The following is a 12,164-nucleotide window of genomic DNA, read 5'->3' on the forward strand; positions in this document are numbered from 1 at the left end:
GGGCCCATGAAAGACTCACAGGAACTAAAATGGGCCCAAGTGTATAACCCTTGTGTATAATTCCTAAAATATAAGTAGTGTTTCAATTATCTTAAATAACCTCGGAGCCTTCCTTTTAGTAGCAATAGAATTCTTCATTTTGCATTATTTTTAGCAATATCAAACCTAAAGATATATCGAACCTTTAGGATTAGATGATTTTGTTGAACAATGAAAAAGGGGACAGCCATGTTGAAATCAAAAGAAGAAAAGAAAAGAAAATATGTTGTGTGATGGACTGTGGTGGAATAGATGAAGAATACAGAGTTCAGGGTTATACTTAAATAGATGGGCGGTTGCTCACAAACGCTTAAGGGTTTACGGGTTTGTTTTTGCACTTTTTCTTTTTTCTTTTTTTTATGGAACTTTTTTTTTTTTTTTGGTAAACTGTTACACTGAATTTGGGGAGGGAAATTCCGTAAATTTTTTATTACTGGTATTATACAAAAAAGAAAAGAAAAAAACAAACAAACAAACAATGACAACGCACGCAACTTGTCAACAACAACTCGAACTTTGATGCATGTGTGTGTATCGTGTTGCCATACAGTACAACGTGTGTGGGCCTATGAAAGACTCACGTGAACCAAAATGGGTCCAAGTGTATAACCCTTGTTTATAACTCCTAAAATATAAGTGTTGTATCAATTATCTTAAATAACCTCGGTGCCATTCATTTAGTTGCAATAGAATTCTTCCTTTTGCATCATTTTGAGTAATACCAAATCCAATGTTATATCGAACCTTTAGAGTTAGATGAATTTGTTGAACAATGAAGAAGGAGGCAGCAATGTTGAAATCAAATGATTAAAAGAAAAAAAAATATGTTGTGTGATGGACGGTGGTGGAATAAATGAAGAATATGGAGTTGAGGGTTATACTTAAATAGATGGGCGACTACTGGCAAATGCCTAAGGGTTTGCGGGTTTGTTCTTGCACTGTTTACCTTTTACTTTTTTTGGTGGAACTGTTTTTTTTTTTTTTTTTTTGATAAACAGTTGCACTGAATTTGGGGAGGGAAATTCTATAAATTTTCTATTAATGGTATTATCCAAAAAAAAAAAAACCGAACAAACAATGACAACACACATAACTTTTTAACAACTCGAACTTTGATGCACTAGTCTGTGTGTAATGTGTTGCCATACAGTGTAACGTGTTTGGGCCCATGAAAGACTCACAGAAACCAGAAAGGGCCCAAGTGTATAACCCTTGTGTATAACTCCTAATATATAAGTAGTGTATTAATTATCTTAAATAACCTCGGAGCCTTCCTTTTAGTAGCAATAGAATTCTTCCTTTTGCATCATTTTTAGCAATACCAAACCTAAGGATATATCGAACCTTTAGGATTAGATGATTTTGTTCAACAATAAAAAATGGGACAGCCATGTTGAAATCAAAAGAGAAAAAAATATGTTGTGTGATGGACTGTGGTGGAATAGATGAAGAATACAGAGTTCAGGGTTATATTTAAATAGATGGGCGGTTGCTCACAAACGTGTAAGGGTTTACAGGTTTGTTCTTGCACTTTTTTCTTTTTTCTTTTTTTGGGGGAACTTTTTTTTTTTTTTTTTTTGATAAACTGTTGCACTGAATTTGGGGAGGGAAATTCTATAAATTTTTTATTACTGGTATTATACAAAAAAAGAAAAAACAAACAAACAAACAATGACAACGCACGTAACTTGTCAACAACAACTCGAACTTTGATACATCTGTGTGTAACATGTTGGCATACAGTGTAATGTGTGTGGGCCCATGAAAGACTCACGAGAACCAAAATGGGCCCAAGTGTATAACCCTTGTGTATAACTCTTAAAATATAAGTAGTGTATTAATTATCTTAAATAATCTCGAAGCCTTCCTTTTAGTAGCAATAGAATTTTTCATTTTGCATCATTTTTTGCAATACCAAATCTAAGAATATATCGAACCTTTAGCATTAGATGATTTTGTTGAACAATGAAAAAGTGGACAACTATGTTGAAATCAAAAGAAGAAAAGAAAAAAAAAATGTTGTGTGATGGACTGTGGTGGAATAGATGAAGAATACAGAGTTCAGGGTTATACTTAAATAGATGGGTGATTGCTCACAAACGCTTAAGGGTTTACGGGTTTGTTCTTGCACTTTTTTTTTTTTTTTTTTTGATAAACTGTTGCACTAAATTTGGGTAGGGAAATTCTGTAAATTTTTTATTACTGGTATTATACAAAAAAAGAAAAAAAAAAAACAAACAAACAAACAATGACAATGCATGCAACTTGTCAACAACAACTCGAACTTTGATGCATCTGTGTGTAACATGTTGCCATACAGTATAACGTGTGTGGGCCCATGAAAGATTCACGTAAACCAGAATGGGTCCAAGTGTATAACCCTAATTTATAATTCCTAAAATAGAAGTAGTGTATCAATTATCTTAAATAACCTCGGAGCCATCCATTTAGTAGCAATAGAATTCTTCCTTTTGCATCATTTTGAGCAATACCAATCCCAAGGATATATCGAACCTTTAGAGTTAGATGAATTTGATGAACAATGAAAAAGGAGGCAGCCATGTTGGAATCAAATGATGAAAAGAAAAAAAAAATGTTGTGTGATGGACGGTGGTGGAATAGATGAAGAATACGAAATTTAGGGTTATACTTAAACAGATGGGCGACTACTTACAAACGCCTAAGGGTTTGCGGGTTTGTTCTTGCACTTTTTTCATTTTTTGGTGGAATTTTTTTTTTTTTTTATAAACAGTTGTACTGAATTTGGGGAGGGAAATTCTGTATATTTTCTATTAATGGTATTATACAAAAACAAAAAAACAGACAAACAAACAATGACAACACACACAACTTGTCAACAACAACTTGAACTTTGATGCACTAGTATGTGTGTAATGTGTTACCATACAGTGTAACGTGTGTGGGCCCATGAAAGACTCACAGGAACCAGAATGGGCCCAAGTGTATAACTTTTTTGTATAACTCCTAAAATATAAGTAGTGTATTAATTATCTTAAATAACCTCGGAGCCTTCCTTTTAGTAGCAATAGAATTCTTCCTTTTGCAACATTTTTTGCAATACCAAACCTAAGGATATATCGAACCTTTAAGATTAAATGATTTTGTTGAACAATGAAAAAGGGGACAACCATGTTGAAATCAAAAGAAGAAAAGAAAAAAATATGTTGTGTGATGGACTGTGGTGGAATAGATGAAGAATATGGAGTTTATGGTTATACTTAAATAGATTGGCGGTTGCTCACAAATGTCTTAGGGTTTACGGGTTTGTTCTTACACTTTTTTCTTTTTTCTTTTTTTGATGAAACTTTTTTTTTTTTTTTATAAACTGTTGCACTGAATTTGGGGTGGGAAATTTTGTAATTTTTTTTTTTTATTACTTGTATTATACAAAAAAAGAAAAAAAAGAAAAAAAAAAAACAAAGAAACAAACAATGACAACGCATGCAACTTGTCAACAACAACTCGAACTTTGATGCATTTGTGTAACGTGTTGCCATATAATATAACGTGTGTGGGCTCATGAAAGACTCACGTGAACCAGAATGGTTCCAAGTGTATAACACTTGTGGATAACTCCTAAAATATAAGTAGTGTATCAATTATCTTAAATAACCACGCAGCCAACCTTTTAGTAACAATGAAATTCTTCCTTTTGCTCCGTGGTTATTTAAGAAAAATATGGGATTTCTAAGAATGATTTCTTCTTTTTGGAGAGAGCTTCTTCTACTAGGTGACCACAAAATGACCCATTTGTCAACAGCTTCAAAATCATCAAACCCAAAAGCACCATGTACAAACAAAAATATTGCTAGACTTATAAAAAAATCCAATTACTTGAATAATGAACAATATAGCATTGTAATAATGTGTTTTCCCAAAGTTATTTTTCTAATGGTGAATCTACATACAAAACAAATTACAACCCATTTGTCAAAAGCTTCATAATCAAATCCAAAATATACAAAGCAATCAGAACACCATTCTCACAAAGCAACGGAAACAAAGGCAAACCAAAATTTTGCATAAAATAACATTTGTTGATTGAAATGAATATTTGACATGAGTGAAAAGAATAGACTGTCTCTCATTGTTTGATGTGGTGCATTTGACGGGAGAGAAACAACTGGTGTTTTGAAGATTTCTAATAGGATTATAGACGACTTAAAACTTTTCCTTTTTAAAAACATTATTAGATTGTATGTCTATCATAGGAAGTCATTCTATTTTTTGGGTCCATGTTTAGATGAATGCTTGTAATTTGTGTATTTAATTGTTTCGGTCACTTGCTGTATATTTCCAATATACTTGGGTAACTCCTTTTTATGATTTTGAATAAAATTTTCTTTACTTATCAAAAAAAAAAAAAAAAAAAAAAAAAAGTCTAACAGAATATAGACATACGGGTGTATGATATATAAAAGTTTTAGTCCTAATTCAAGGGTGTGCGTCAATGTGAGATTTAATAGTTTTAGCCCAAACCCGATGACCCAACCCATGGACAACCCAACTCAAATGCAAGTTATGTTATAATTTATAATGTATATTGAATGCTAAACAAGTATTTCATGATAAGGTATGAATGTAACTATTGGATTGAAATTGAAACTGTTTGGTGTTTATTTTGTTGAAACTGAAAACTAAAAGTTAGTTGAAATAATATAGTGGGACCGTGAATAGTACCAAAAAGTGCAGTGGAACTCATGAATAATAGCAAAAATAAGTTAAATAATGAAATAATTTTTATTTTTTATCGGTATCCAGATGGAGGCTAAAAAAAAAAAAAAAAAAGATCATGAACCTACACACAGCACACACATACCTATGTCTCACGTTACGTTAACCATTGCGGAAGATTAAAAAAATAATAATAATAAAAAACCTAGAAGGAAAAAAGAGAATTCAAATAAAGGGTACAAAAATCATATCCTTTTGCTAAAGAGAATTCAAATAAAGGGTACAAAAATCATATCCTTTTGCTTCATGGCCAAGATTGACTTTAAATTATTTTTTGTTTTTCAAATAATTTGCAATTGCTTGAATGCGAATTGAGTTAAGAATGAAAAATGTGAACTTTGAAATACTTCTGGGATGCAATGGTTATGGATGTTTGTGCATTTTGATGTATTTTTGGAATTATTTTTGTTTTAATACCAAGTAGACAATAAATAGTTTTGGGCTTGATGATTTACTGGAATCTTCAATGGTTGTTGATAACTTGATATGAATAGGTGCTTTTCAATGATTTTATTTTATTTTATTTTATTATTATTTTTTTTTTAATGAGCTTTTGAATCTGGGTGTTGTTGTTATATGAGATTGTTGCTCTAGGCATTCTTATATTTAAATTCCTTTTTTTTTTTTTTTAATGTTACTTTCAATTTCATGGCCAGCTTATTGATTTTTAATTCAGGGATCATTTTACTTTCAAACTGAGGCTGCTTGGGCCTTCTTTATCTTAGGAGATTCACTGGTTGACAATGGCAACAATAATTACTTGCCAACCAAATTGACTTTGTGCCCATGGACAGAAGCTGTACAAAATTTCTGGTTTTATAAACATTGTTAAGATATAACCAGATGCGTATCCTACACTTGCAGCTGGCATATCTGATGGAGAACAATGAATTATAAGTTCATGACTGTTGCATTTGGTGAGTTCTAATCCCTTGCAATTACTTGTAAACGTTTTATCTTTGTTTTCATAATTAATATGCCTTGTTTTTTGGGATAGGTTACAAAGTCCCAGGCTTCTATTGCCCTTGCAACTAGTGAGGCTTCTGACATATTAAGTGGGTAACTTGCATGGATTGAAGCAGAATCAATGATAGAAAATGTTGTTGCTGTGCATACTGCTTCAGTAGCTGAAGTTGAGAATGATATCAGTCCAAGTTTTAAAATGGAGCTTTCTTTTGAGAGGAAAAAGATTTGATACAGTGGAGAAAAGTGCTGAAGAGGCAAGGCATGAATTTCGCATTTCAAAGAGAAAAAAAAATGTAAATAATCATAATCATCAGCAAATGTGATAGGTTTTGATATGTGTATTGGTCACATAGTGTGTTAGTAATGGTTTCCTTTTAACAATGAAGAGTAGTCTACCTCAGTGGATAGTTTGGTGATTGGCAACAACAATACACTAGCTGTTAGTAAACTTGATTTGTAATAAAGTTTCCCTGTGACCATATGCTTATTCTTATAAACCTGGCCTTCAAAGCATTACGGTAGAAGTCAGTATTTTCCAAGATACTGGCCTTGTTTGGGACCCTGATCTGTAAAAGTTCACATGATTAAGAAGCAATGTCCTTTAATGTATCATTTCTGGAGGCCCATTTTTTATGATCATGCTGGAGCATTAGCCAAGGTTTAGCCCAATTCCTATTGCTCCTATTGCTCAGATTTGAGTGGACTCTGAACCATGCCCACTCATCTACCTGAAAAAAAAATATATATAATGGAATATTATATCAAATTTTGACAGAAAAAATATATAGAAATAAATCGTAAGGGTAGCTGTAATTGATCTTTTTCTTTTAGCTTCTTCAGTTCTCTAGCCCCTCATTGTGAAAGCAAAGGGAGTAATTAATACTTGGAAGGGGCAGCGCCTGCACTAGTAAATTCATATGACACATTTATTGAGTTTGACATTTTTTTTTTTCATTTATTAATCACTAATGTGAAAAGAGTGTTCTCCACGAAGAGGGTTCATTTAAGCTTTTAGCTAAATGTAAACAACTGATCATTCCTGCAATTTTAAGTTGTTTTGCAGTAGACTAATAAACTCAAGGCAACATCTAGGACCTCGCTTGGCTTAACTGAGCTTTTTCGCATGTGCATCACCTATACAGGATATCACACTAAGAGTCTAAGATGAATAGTTCTATAGAAGTGATGGTGCCTTTTTAAGTACTTAGAGCATTTTGGGAGTTGCTCAGATATAAAAAATTTTAAGTTTCTGCCATGATATTTTTCCTTTTGAACATATTTTTTTTGGCTAGGTAAAAAGGGCCAGTAGGGTTCAAACCCCAGTACCCAGATCCACTAGAGGTGCTGGAACCACTGGGATATCCCTCTAAACCCATTTTTCCATTTAAACTTAATTCTAAGCATTTCTGCCATCTGTAGTATTTGCTTGATTTGTTTTTAGACAACAGTAAAGGAACATAATAAAAAAAAGGTAAGAGTTATGACCACAATAGGATACAGAAATATAGAAGAAGAGACATAAAAAGCACACAAGCTAGCTCCAAAATTCTCTGAAAGGATTATAATAGGAGTAACAAAGTTTGTTTTATATTCAGTGTAATGTTGAGAGTAGAACCTCTTACACTCTCTTGCTTTACAATATGGTAATATAACTTCAAGTTTCCATCAAATTTTGATGCATAAAATAATTCAAAATGTAATTCAGCACTTAGAATTTTGGTCAAGGTTAAAAATCTGGAGTTCTTATTTATGATGTGTCAACAGAATTTGTAATCCTGTGTAAAAACAAGCAACCTCAATGATTTTCCTTTTCATTTTTTCTACTCTCTGTTGGGCTCATGCTCATCCATTGGCTAAGTTTACCTAAATCTTGTATTAAATATTTTGGATTCAATAACGTAATATGCATCCTGATTATGCAGCAGCTCTCTGATATACAGGTAAAATAGGGGGGAGGGGGCTGGTGGGGTTCAAACCCCAATTCCAATGCACTACAAGAGGTGCTGGAACTACTGGAGTATCCCTCGAACCCCAGCTCTCTGATAAACTTCTTTTGACAGAATTTGCAATGAAGTTATAATTTGTCTTAAGATGCTTGCTAAGGAAAGCAAGTTGGAAACTATTTTAGTTTACTTCATCCAAGTCACTATGAGTTCTTAGTTAAGTTCCATTTTGCATAGATAGTCTTTCCCTATTTTCAGAATCATTTTTCCAACTTCTATTATTTGCCCCCCAAACACCCCCCCCCCCTCTTCCCCCTTTTTCTTTTTATGGTCTCTTTTTTAACTGCGGTGTACATTCTTAGCATTATGGTAAATAAGTAACAAGCTTGCGTTTTTAGAAATAAAAACCGATCACATGATTAATGATTCATCCCCCTTCCCCACAATGTTCTTTCTGTTAAGAATAGTAGTACTCTCTAGAGCTTAAATAATTGTATAAACTTTCAAATCTTGATCAGGTTCAACTTTGGCAGCCCCAGAAACAAGGTATTCCATATACTAAAATGGTAATAACTGCAGCTGCTAGACTAGTATTATTGGTTTCACTATCAGTAGATGTCCATGAACATGAGACAAATTAGTCCTTTTCCAACACTAACTATTATAAATTTCATTCTTTAATAACTACTACTACAGTACTACTACTAATACTAGATTTTAAGTTTAAGCAATCGCTTTATCATCAGTAGACTCAAAAGTTCTACTTGTGCTTGATATTTTGCAATCAGAAATAATAACCATCACCACCATCTCTAATTCCACGAAATACCACAACCACCATTCCCTTGACAAAACAACAACAACAACAACAACAACAAAGCCCTCATCAAAACTATGGGATCAGCTATAGATCCTTAATTGACTAATCAGGGTCATTCGGTTGTATTCTTTTTCCACTATTCTATCCTATATTAAATAAATTCTTTGTCACCTCCTTTATTAACATCTCCTTTTATACTACATCTCTAGTGTTCGTTTTTTTCTTTTCTTTTTAATTGATAAACTACACCCACCCACCCAATAGGTCTTGAACTCATGACCTCACTGGCTCATTCAGTCACCCTCCAACCCATTATTATGGCTACTAGTGTTATTTTAGGCCTCCCTCTAACTACTTTAGTTCCCTTTCCTTCACAAAAGATGCACTTGAACTCTTTTGCTTACAATTAGTCTTAAATCCTTACTAACTATTTATAATGGCTAAATAGTTACTGTAAACTGCATCTGATGATAATCGATAGACTACTCAGTAAGTCCCAGACCATTACTACTACCGTCAATTTTGCTGCAGTCAGCTCGAAAGTTGACAACCTAGCAAGTTTTACAACTTTTACTACTATTATTAAATGAACTATTGAGACTTCTTTTCTAATGCTGCTATGAAAAGCCATACTACTGATTGCTTTGTATTGTTAGAATCATAGTTTTAGGAAAACTTATACTTTCTGAAAATTTTGGGCTGGGAATTCCAGCCGCCAATGATCTGAATTCTGAACAGTGGGTTTACCTGAAGAAGGGAACCGAATTCTGTACTTGATGAGACTCACAACACATGAAAATCCCTACAATAAGATTAGATATTTTATCAGTAATTCTGACTTAGTCAGGTGATGTCATAAATAAAAAGAAAAGAAATCTGCTAGGGTGAGACTGAGGGAAGAGTAGAATGAGAGGAGAGGGAAAAAAAAAACCCTATAAATCGGCTAAGAAAGAGAGAGAGAGTAGCTGACTGTGTGAGCCATGGCAGAGGAGTAATAGTGAGAGAGACGGAAAGGGTGCGAGATGGAAAGGATGCTTACCCATGTAAATGCATGTTATATAAAACTTTTTCACATAGAAAAGGAACTAACTTGTATAAGATTAGAGGGAATAATCGAAACTACAAAAGCAAAAAAAGAAAAAAAGGACATTGCTTTCTATGCTTTTTGACAGAATTGAGGACAAAGAATCCCTCGGTTCACTCACACCAATTATGAAGTGATAGATTATGAAAGTAGTAATAAAGGCAGCGTGTATGGTTCCATGGTTAATAAACCTAGAAGGTAGCCTGAACAAGCTCCAGAAGCAATGAAAATCCCTATCAGGTTGCTTGTAGCAATTCCTTGATATCATAACCTTGAAGCTGCAAACAAACACAGTTTACAGTTAGTTTTTACTTTTAACACTTGATACAAAATTATGCATGTAAATTTACACGGTAATGACATATATACCTGCTTGGTTGTCCTTAAGATCTAGTGCAATATAATAACAGTAGAAAAGGTTGTTGTCAAGGGCGAATCAAGCAGACTTATGCACACACGTAATAAAACTTCTACCTGAAGAAAGTTGAGAAGCAATATTACTCCAGAGTTCCAAAAGGGCATGTATTGTGATTGGCATAGAATATTGCGGGTTTAGGCATATGAAAACCTCAAAGCAGTCCCTGCAGGGATCACAATGTACTGCTATTTTATAACAACTTTGACAACACGCCCTGCATCTCATTCTCATTAAAATAATACTATATTTTATACGCATAAAATAATAAAATAAAACCATGTTATTGTACTTTTTGTGGCAATAGAGAGAAAAAAAAAATTATCTTACATATTCATTGCAGCATGATGCAAAAAATTTTGCAATATGCTTCACCAGATGTGGGATTCAATTTGTGGATTTGGTGTAACAATAATAGCTAAAATGGATTAAAGGCATTTTGCATTACCGGATGCTAATGATCTTAGGGGCTTCATATACATAGCTTCTGAGTTTGTCACTTCATGACACTTCTCAAATAGATGTTGGAATCTATTTGTGGATCTGGAGTTACAATAAAAGCTAAAATGGATTAAAAGCATTTTGCAGCACTGGATGCTGATGATCTTAGGGGCTTCATATGCATAGCTTCTAAGTTTTGTCACTTTACCACTTCTCAATGATAAAGTGACATTAATTCAACTATGGAATTTATTTTATTTGTAAGAAGGTAGGGTAGTATTCAAACTCAAGTTCTTTAGTAAAGGATCAAAAACTTTACCAATTGAATTAATTGAAACCTACTTGATTAAGGATTACTATCTCTTATTGCTTGAAACCCCATACATTGGTTTATCAACAAATAGAGAAGCTACTATGATCGCATCTTGACAGAATAACCTAAATGTTTTTTTTTTTTACTTGAAAATGTCGTATTCCAATAGTTTTTCCAATTATATTCAAACACATGGCTGTATTATATCTAATTGTTATTAAAAAGGGAAACATTGTTAGTCGATCGTTAATGCAACAATGTCTATGAATAGAATTGGATACCCAATATTCCTAAGTTTTGCCCCAAAAATAAAAAGTAATAAGGAAGAGGAAAGCATCAAATTTTAGATGTACGGAGTAAGGAATTTTACTGAAAAGATAACATGCAAGAGCCATTTGCCATAAAGTTCAAAAAAATGAGCACCATTCACGTAAGTTAGCATTTAGGTAAGGAATTAACCATTCATTAATAAGAAAAGAAGAAAAGGAAAAAGCTGAGAGAAAAAGCTATTGAGAAATGAATCCATGGGCAATTTGACAAAATGCAAAAAAAGTACAAAGCACATTGAATACCTTCATGATGAACCCTATAATCTATCAGACCATGGCAAACCCACAATAAGAGAAGATGTACCAGTACCACCCATATGGGTTTCTGCAGAACTTGTGAATTTACTCTACTTGGACCATTGCCAGATCTTAGAAACAGAAAAACTACACCTTTACTTCTAATGTTAATCTTCTTCCCCTCACCATCCCCATCAATGATGGAAGTCCCATTTTGTCCACCTCTCCCTTTCACAATTCTCATACTACCACCAACTCTATTGGCACATAGAGCAACTTGCAGCTCTTCATGCATCCAAACTACTACTCTCTCCCACTCCTTTCTCCACTACAACTCCAACTCCACTTCTAAATTTGCCAAGTCTCACAAAAAAATACCCTCTTTTCACTAACAATAGCATTTTCTGCACGTTTTTGACCAGAAAGAAACCCACTCTGCCCCATTGCTTGAAAACCCATCTTCTTCCCTTGGGTCCTTAAAACAAAAACTGGGTTTTCAATGTAAAGTCCAGTCCAGCCCAGGTGTGTAAGGGTAGAGAGTAACCATTTGCAGGGCCGGCCCAACAACTTGGGCGTTAGGCAAAATTTGTAAGCGGCCTTTTTTTTATATTTAAATATTAATTAAATAATATTTATTGATTTTTTTTATTTAAAATCTATTTTTTCTTTCTTTTTGAGATTCAAAATTATTAGTTAAGTTTTTGTTTATAAGTTCCCCTAACATTTTTTTTTTTCAATTGATAATATGTCTAATCCATTTAATCTTTCTTGTAACATAGTAAACCTTAAATAAAATTTTATTAATTTTAGTTTTGAAAAACA

At 33.3% G+C, this 12,164-nt stretch overlaps 1 long non-coding RNA gene across 2 annotated transcripts in view; it reads right to left on the bottom strand.

The window, feature by feature from the left end:
* The window catches only part of LOC126718596 (uncharacterized), a 44,509-nt gene extending 32,778 nt beyond the window's left edge, over positions 1–11,731 (bottom strand). Inside the window, exons 1-2 of one of the 2 annotated variants that reach the window (XR_007652995.1) lie at positions 11,349–11,731; positions 9,977–10,188 (exon numbers count right to left, since the gene is read on the bottom strand). This is a non-coding gene — a long non-coding RNA (uncharacterized LOC126718596). The remainder of the gene's footprint in view (positions 1–9,976; positions 10,189–11,348) is intronic. The other variant, XR_007652994.1, reaches the window with a different exon arrangement.
* Positions 11,732–12,164: the final 433 nt, after the last annotated feature.

The sequence above is a fragment of the Quercus robur genome, chromosome 3 (assembly GCF_932294415.1).
Source record: "Quercus robur chromosome 3, dhQueRobu3.1, whole genome shotgun sequence".
In the NCBI taxonomy this organism is placed as follows: domain Eukaryota; kingdom Viridiplantae; phylum Streptophyta; class Magnoliopsida; order Fagales; family Fagaceae; genus Quercus; species Quercus robur.